Here is an 8,747-nt window from a genome sequence, read left to right on the forward strand (position 1 = left end):
ACCTAGTGGGTGGCGCGGGTGGTGGCCTGGAAGAACCAACCGTCCAAGCCAAGGGTTCTTTCCTAGTCGCACTTAGTAGTCTTGTCAAGCTATACTTATTAGCTGCTTATCCCACTTGCACGTCTCAAGGTCGGTGATGATATTATTTTGTACTACTTAAGTGACCTATACTTTGTGATGTTTTTAGTGTGGAGGTTTACTCTTCTTTTTGCACTGAAGTCTTAGACACTAGTTAATCTCAAAACTTTTTTCAGTGCCCTGCGAGTTGTTGCTCAAAACTGGGACTTATTTTATTTTCATCTGTCCCAACCTAAGTTAGACCTTTATAGTTTTTGTACTCTCTTTTTAGTGTACTTATGCTTTAGTGTTGTGTGTACTGAATTGTAATTTCATACAGCGTAAGGTTTTGAAAATTGCTGTCACGGTGGTGTGATTGGCCTGACCCTTCCTGGTTTTGTAGTACTGATGTCATATGTATGTCTGAATTGAGTTGTTTTTGGGATTGATATTATTTATTACGAAATCATTGGTTAAGCTCTAGTTAGATTTTACATAAATAAGAAATTTAGCAGAATTGACAAACAATATCTATTTGAACTTCTTGCATTTTACTACTTGAACTTGAAAGTACTATTTAATTCGCCGGTTTAAATTATGTATATTTAATATATAGCTTATTAAGTTCTCCGCATTTTAAAGTTTCTTTGTTTTTGTATCATATTTTTTCCTTTTTATCATCCGTGGCACAGAGCTAAAATTATTTTTATTTTTGTATTTAAAATTATTGCCTGCGAACAAGTATTTGAACTTTTCTATTTTCAATTTTCAAACAATTTTTTTGTAGTTTATATTTCTTTTTCCCCGCGCTCTTCTTTATTCAACTAGCCTTATTGGTGGGGTGTTTGGAGACGATGGAGGTTATTGGGCCCTTTTCTGGCCCAAATGGTCCGTGCGGGCGATTTGAGGACTGCTGGATGTGCATGTGCTTTTTGTTTAGTCCCACCTCGGTAGCAGAGGGGCTCTCGACCTGTTTATAAGCGCTCGCGAGTCCTACTCGTCAAACTCCTCTGAATACTTACCCGAGCGCTTATACATGGTGCTCGCTATCTCTCATGACCTATGGGCCCTGGTCGGCTGGCCTTGTGTTGTGCCGATTACTAGGGATTCGCCAACGGTTCCGCCGTGGTCTCAAGTTCAAGTATCTAGTTGCGTCAGCGCCTGCCTGTCTTCGAGCGGTCCATTTTTATTTTATTTTTTGGTTTGAATCTAGTACTTGACTCCAGCAGTAATGTGGACTTATACTTTTTGTTGTAGTTCTTGTGAGTTTTGTGGAAGTGTTATCTTTTCATTGCGTTTTGCCTTCTTTTTGTGTTTGTTCTTGTGATTATTCTCAAGGGTCTTCTGGTATCATTTTTAGCACTATAGTACTTGCGTGTAAACTAAGTTGTACTGTTAGCACTTATGTGCTTAGTCTGACATTTTTTTTGAGGGTTTGCGAACATATGCTTCTTCGTACTTTTTATTGTAGTAAGTATGAACTATCCATTCAAGTGTACTAGTACTGACATTCTTAGTCTCCAAGTGACCAATATAAATGTGTGCTGATGCTTCTTAACTTTTTCTGTTGCAGTACTTGTTAATTTTCTAGTACCTACATATGAATGAGAACAGTACATGAAGTACTAAGATTTTTTGCTTCAACTTCTGAAGCGTTGTTAAGCTACTCAAATTGTACTGATTGTTTTCAACGTTATGTTTTCCATACAATACTGAATCTAAACTACACATGAACATCCTTGTGTGATTAGTTGCTTCATAACTAGTACTGAAGAGCAGCCACAAAGTTTCATTCACAAGCTACTTTTGAATTTGAAATGATGCATTAACAAAATACGAAGCTACCAAACTTATATAACTAGATAAGGGAGACAATGTACTTGATGACATAAGCAGACTTGTTCAACTGTGACAAGCACGACATAAGCAGACAGCTTAAATCCTGACACACAAGACATAAGGAAACTAGTTTTAACCTAACAAGTCCTAACTACGAATTTGAAACAACAAGATAAAAGGCAAGCACAAGCGCAAGCAAAACGAAGGAAGACTTTGATGTATCTTCATCTTGCATAGTGGCGGCGGCAGTAGGGGTCAGCCTCCTGCTCTTTTGAAATTTCCCAACCTGTTGTGATCTTTTCAATTATCTTCCATGATTTGTAGGTGGCGTACGCATCTATCGTTGCGTACTCGATGAGGTAATTTGGCAGTTGGCTGATCCCCCACAATTTATGGTCTTCCTTCATGTCAATCTTCTTCTTCTTCATGTCTTTGCAGAATGGGTGGATGACGCTGGCTGCAACATCAGCCAAGGAGTTGTACTCTTTTCCGGTATATGGAACTCTCAAGTTGCGTTGAATGTCAATGTACTTGTTGGGGTTGATCTCCAAACCACACATCTTCAGCTTCTCTTTGTCCTCTTCAATGCTGAAACCGCCAAATGTGAACAACTTGTCATGCTTCTGCATCTCGTTGAGGCACTTGGGCCTGCAAGGGGAGAGACATTTTGAAGATTAGTATTATGTTGATGTTTGAATTCTTCATTTTTGTTTTGTTTTACAAGCGATTAATCCATGAAGTAGATGCTTATATAGTATAATTATTGGATGAATGTACTTTAGAAACTAGTAAACAAAGTTCTGAAATTAAATTCAAGTACACCATGTTATTTTTCTTGTTGGATTATATATAGTTTGAGTCAATAATATATGTGCGGATTTAGTACTAGTTTACTTTACTTTTGTTGAATAGAACAACACATACCAGTGTTTCACCAAGTTCTTAGTTTTTTTCTTTTGAAAATAACACCAGACCAAGTTCATAAACTACTTCAATACATCCAGTTTAGAAACATCTTTTTAATACATCGAGTGCAGAAACTACACTATTGGATCAAGATCAGAAACTACACTAGTACATCAACTTCATAAATTAATCTTTTGCAAAATTTTCAAATAGTAATGTAGTTCATCAGGTTCAAAAATATATTATAGTGCATCTACTTGAGAAAGTGGAGTAGTGCATCCACTTTCACAAACTAGACTATTACATATAGTTGGCAAACAAGTTTGTTGATTTTTTTAGGATACAATACTAATTAATCAGATGAACCAAATAGGGCAAATGAGTAGGATGGATCACCATTTTGTGGCTGTTGTGATGTGGTACATCAGGCAGAGTTCCTCCATGCACAACAACAGAACAACTGCTCTCTGTGGAGGTTTGTCTTCCCTAGTGTACTCCACATCAACACCGACGAACCTAGGATACAAGCCATCAGCCTTCTTCCAGAGCCTGGTGATCATCTCGTCGACCTTGTCTAGTTCGCTCGTGCAGACGATCTGCAACATCGCCTTGCCGTGGAGCTCAACCCCTATGAGGGTTTTTGTGTACTCGCACTTCTCGCCAGTGACGTGAACGTCGTCGAGGTTGCTGCTCTGCTCGGACGTCTCGCTATGATGACGCTTGGCAGATGGTTCCTCCGCCATTTCCCTCCTCCGGCGACTGTGGGCTTGGAAGAGAGGAGTTTCTAGGTTGTTTGTAGTGAAGATGGAAGCAGCAATGGTGGTTCTAGGAATGAGGCAGAGATGGAATACAATGGGTTATTTCCAGTGTGGAGGGGGATGCGTGGGAGGCAGTTCATCAGGGACGTGGGTGTAGTAGTCGTGGGGCGCAGTTGTAGTCCGTTGTGGCAACCGCCCAGTGGGTGGCGCGGCCGATGGCCTGGAAGAACCAACCGTCTAAGCCAATTTCTTTGCTAGGGTATTTACTGGTCGTAATGAGTAGTCTTGTCAAGCTATACTTTTTAGTTGCCTATCCCACTTGCACGTCTCAGGGTCGGTGATGATGGCATTTTACTGTCGCATTGATCCATCTTGTCAAGCTGTACTTATCAGCTGATTATCCCACCTGCACGTGTTAGGGTTGGTGATGATGGCGCTTTGTACTTCTCTATTCTAGGTACTTGGACTGGTGATTGAAGTGTAATTGAACTTACCAAATACAAGTTCAAACTATGTGTGTCATGCTGATCTTTTTTAAATAATTTTTGATTTTTGAAAGGATTGTTTATATCAACATAATCTTTGAAAGTATTTTCATAGATAAATTAGTTTTTCATCAGTACATGTGTATTATATTTGCACTTTCAATTTTTTCTGTTTTCTTGAGGTAATTATTTTTATGTACTGATGGACTTTCTGAAGTAGGACTAGCAGAACCAGCCGTAGCTTGTTTTGAAATTATGTTTTTTGAGTTGTTCACGGGTGTGTTTGGTTACTCTCCCTTGTAATGACGAGTGAGAATTATCAGTACTGATGTACTATCAGAGTTTAAATTTTCCTTAACATATTTTAGCTGAGTTACTGGTGGACAATAGTATTGACGTTACATAAATCCATATCAGTTTTTTTCAAATATATTTGTGACTGCGTTCAAAAGGTTTGTCAAATCGTTTACATAATAATGTCATTGGTCCAGCAGGCACAAATCACAAATTATATCTTAACTATAGTACCGATCGAGAAATCGATGATAAAGCTAAATAACGTTTGGTAACTATAGTGTTTCTGATATGATTCGTCATTGTGTACCGAGGCAACCGACAGTACAACCTTATATTTCAGTTGACACAGCAAGATAACCACTATGGGTTCTTCAGTCTTGAGCTCCTTCTAACTGGCCCCGAATGTTGTCCCTTGTCGGCGTCCTTTCATGCTTGTGCCTTGGCAGCTTCATCGTCAGTTTCAGTTTCCTCGTCCCCAATACTGTCATCTTCATTTTCTTCGTTTGATTGGTCATCATTCTCGTCAAACTCTTCTTCTTCATCGTCTTCTTTTGATTTCTTCGAACTCTGGACCTTGCCCTATTTCTGTTCAGCGCCACTGACCTCCTTTCCCACTTTGCATGTGCGGGCATTATGTCCGTCAGTCCCCCCACACTTGTTGCAAGTGTAGCTATTACATGTGTCGTCTCCATTGGTAGAAACATGGGCAACTCCAATCTGCTTCTGCATCTTTTGCTTGTTAAAAATGGCATCTGTGCAGAGTGAGCATGTGCGGTAATTATGATTGGTCACCACATTGGAGAATCTGCATGCCCTTATGCCGAGAGGTTTGCCGTCCGGGCCGAATTCCACGCATCTGATGGGGTGTGGCGGCTTTTTGGCTGCTGCTTTTGCTTCTTGCGTCTTACACTTCCTCCCCTTTGTGTTTGGGAATATGGGTGGTTTAATTACCCTTCCCTACTGCTGCTGTAGGATGTCCTATTGTCATGTCATTCGCCTACAACACCGTCAAGCTCATGATCTTGCACGTGAGCATGTTACTGCTCTTGAGTGTGCACATGGGCAAGCTCTGGTTGTTGTTGCCCCTCTTCCTCATTGTCGAATGGGTGAATAGCTCCCAGATGGTTCATCTTGGATAAGATTGTAGCAATATCCTGCTCAATGGCTTCATTGTCTGTGACACCTCCATTTTCAGCAGAATGCATGGCGTCGAGTTCTTGTTCAAGTCTTTCCGTGACGACCCATGACCTCGCCATTTGCTCTTGGCTTCTCAAGCTTTTTATGTGCACCCTCATGTTAAACTGCAGCAGGCGCTTTCAATGCAGTATTGGGAGGCCTTGTTTGACGCTACTGTCCTCAAGTCATTTCTGTTGAATGTTGGCTGGATGTTCGGGCGTTTGGTGTATTTCCTAAGGATGTATTTCTCAGGAACACTGTCAGCCTTAATTGTCTGCATCATGCACATGACATGGAGGAAGAAAATACCTGTATTTTTTTAGAACAGGTGCATGTTTTTTGTCATTTCATTGGAACAAAAACTTTGCTAAAATAAGTAGTATAGTATGTAACATCTTTTTTAGTCCTAACCTGCGTGGTCTCACAACTTGCACTCTCAGTCAAATATTTCACCCACAGGGTATGCAACCACCTGGAATGCGTGCTGAGGCCACGCAAACAGTTTTTGTGGTTTGTTGTAGCACATGAGGTACTTTGTGGGTTGTTCCATCTCCGTCCCCCATGAAGAGGGTACTCAGTTTTAGCTTTTTTCCGATCTCGCTCTAGACAACTCATGAGTAAAGGTTTGCCATCTGAGTGTCAGACCCATAGGTCAGCGTGTTTTGTTCCTTCTGCGCAAGCAAGAGTGATGAACAAATTATTAGTTTTCTCGCAGCAAAAACTTGTCTAACTAAGAAAGATTTACTTTAGTAAGCATGTTATTTTGTCTTACGACAGGTGATAGAGCTGTACCCGGTTACCCATTGTCACCTAGTTCTTTGTCTTCCTCCTGGTTTTGACGCATGAGTTTACCTGGCTGACAAACCGGTGCAGGTTTTGTCTCTCACTTACAAAGTTCTTCTTTAGCACATAGTTCGTGTTCTCACTCCATTGTGTGGACGTCATTTTGGCTCAGAAAATTTCTTTGAAATAAGCTGATATCCGTTTCCCGTGCTCGTTCCACATTGCCACCATCGTGGCATCATCATGGAGGTTGTACTTATCCATGAGTGCTTTCCAGGCAGCATGAAACTCAGTTGGCATGAGGGGCCAGTTGAGGATTGGTGTGAATTCATCCTTAAACTATTTGTGGAGGTTGTACAGGTATGCAAGGTGTTCCTTGCACTTCTTCATAATGTACCAGTGGCACATATTGTGTACTGTGTTCTTAACAACATCTGGGATCGCCAAAGCCATTGTCGGGCACTGGTCTGGTAATGAGAAAAGCGACATGGAGTGGTCAGTAGATGATAGTGCATATATACAAATAGAACTGACACAACAATTTTACTGTGTTATTTTCCTTTTTGGGGGCGTGGGGTGGTGGCTTGGTGGTTTTACATGTGAGGATGCATGTAGGAGCCTTCCCTCTCATGCACCTTAAAAATGTTTTGAACAACCATCTGAATGAATCTGCATCCTCATCTCTTATGAGGGAGAAAGCAAAGAATGTAGTTTGTAAGTGGTTGTTAGTACCCACAAACATCCCAAGTGGCATACGGTACATGTTGGTCTTATATGTGGTGTCAAACATTACATAGTCACCAAAGTCTTGATATGCCCCTCGGCAGCTTGCGTTCGCCTAGAATTTGTTCTTCACTCTGTCAGACTCATCAAGTTGTATGTCGCAGAAGAATTCCCTGTTTATCGCTTTCATCTGCCTAAAGAAGTTGACAGTCTTTAGGACATCATCCACATCATCCATCCTTGAATTCTTTGCTGTGCTGCATATTAAAAGTGAACAGTCATTAAAAAAATCATGTTGAACTAGAATCAGGTCATGTGTTGCGTAATATGTTTGTATTGACAGATGAAAAAAGACGGAGGGTGTTTATGGGAGGAGAACAAGTTTGTACTTACATGTTAATCAGGTCTTTGGCATTCATTTCGAGGAAGTAGCTATCGGGGTCATCGCCAACTAGTATGCTCATGATTTGCGCATGTTCAATTCCTTTGAACTGCAGGTACTTGACGTACTCCAAGATTGTTTTGTCAAAGTTTTTGTGGGAGTGCAAGAAGACAAAAATTTTGGGGGAGAGCTGTAGCCTGTGGTTGTGTTCCCAATCTATCTCTTTTGCGACAAGTGTTCCATCGTTTTCCCTCTTCAGCCTCATTTTAGCCCCGCAGTTACCCCTGGTTGTGGTCTTATTTCGCTGTCTATTTGCCTCTGACACCTTCGATTCATAGACTCCATAGGGCGTGCAAGAAAGGTAGACTCTGGTGTTAACCTTGGAGCCTTCCCTGACAGCAAAACCCGTGTGCTTTGCATAGACATTGTAGAAGTTCTTTACTTCTTTGAAAGTTTCAAAGTGCATCTCTAGACTTGGCAAAACGTAAGCTTCAATGTTAGGTGGCTGCACGCAATAGTAAGCAACCAAAAGCACAGTTATGAAAATGTTAGATGGGGTGGTCGCAGTTCTAGGGTATGGACTGTGCTTGTATGTTTTTTCTGAATGGATACTTACATGTGTATAGCTCTGTGTTGCCTCCGGTGTTTGTTGTTCACCCTCGTGTATGGGCGCGGGTGGTGTCACCCTCGGCACATGCAGCTATGCATCTCTTAGAGGGACCAATGTTGATGAAGCTCTCTGTCTCTCATTATACGGCCGTATTCCCTCAGATTCGTTGTGAGGTTGCTCCTATCTATATGGATCATATCTTCTACTTTACACCCTGCTAGAGTGGCCAACATTTCTGTCTCTTTGGCCTGGTCTTCCCGTCGCATCCGCTTTTGCAGCACGGATGAATTATGTTGATGGAGCGACTGGAGGAAGCTATATGTACTTGCCTTTCTGTATGTGCTAGGGAAGGAAAACAATTGTTGTTGGGGAATTGTTGATCCACTGCAGCAGTGGCAAAGCTTGTATTCCTAGATATCAATGTTTGCTGCATAGAAGAACCAGTTCGTGCTTCTGATGATTCTGGTGTAGCTTGAAATATGCATCTATTGTTGAAGTATCAAGGTGCTATTTCTAGTGTTACCCAACCAGGTGGTGCCCCATATCTGCTTGGCTCATCAAACCCTCGCTGCATGTGCTGCCTTGCATGTTTCTGCAATGACATTCAACAATTTTGCGATTAATCTTTTCTGCATTTTCTCGTATACATGATATGGGTAACATGTCATGCACCGAAGGTAATGCACAACTTGAACTTGCATCGCAGGGCGTTATTAAACTTTGTTGTCTAT

Source organism: Triticum aestivum, chromosome 4A, assembly GCF_018294505.1.
Source record: "Triticum aestivum cultivar Chinese Spring chromosome 4A, IWGSC CS RefSeq v2.1, whole genome shotgun sequence".
NCBI lineage: Eukaryota > Viridiplantae > Streptophyta > Magnoliopsida > Poales > Poaceae > Triticum > Triticum aestivum.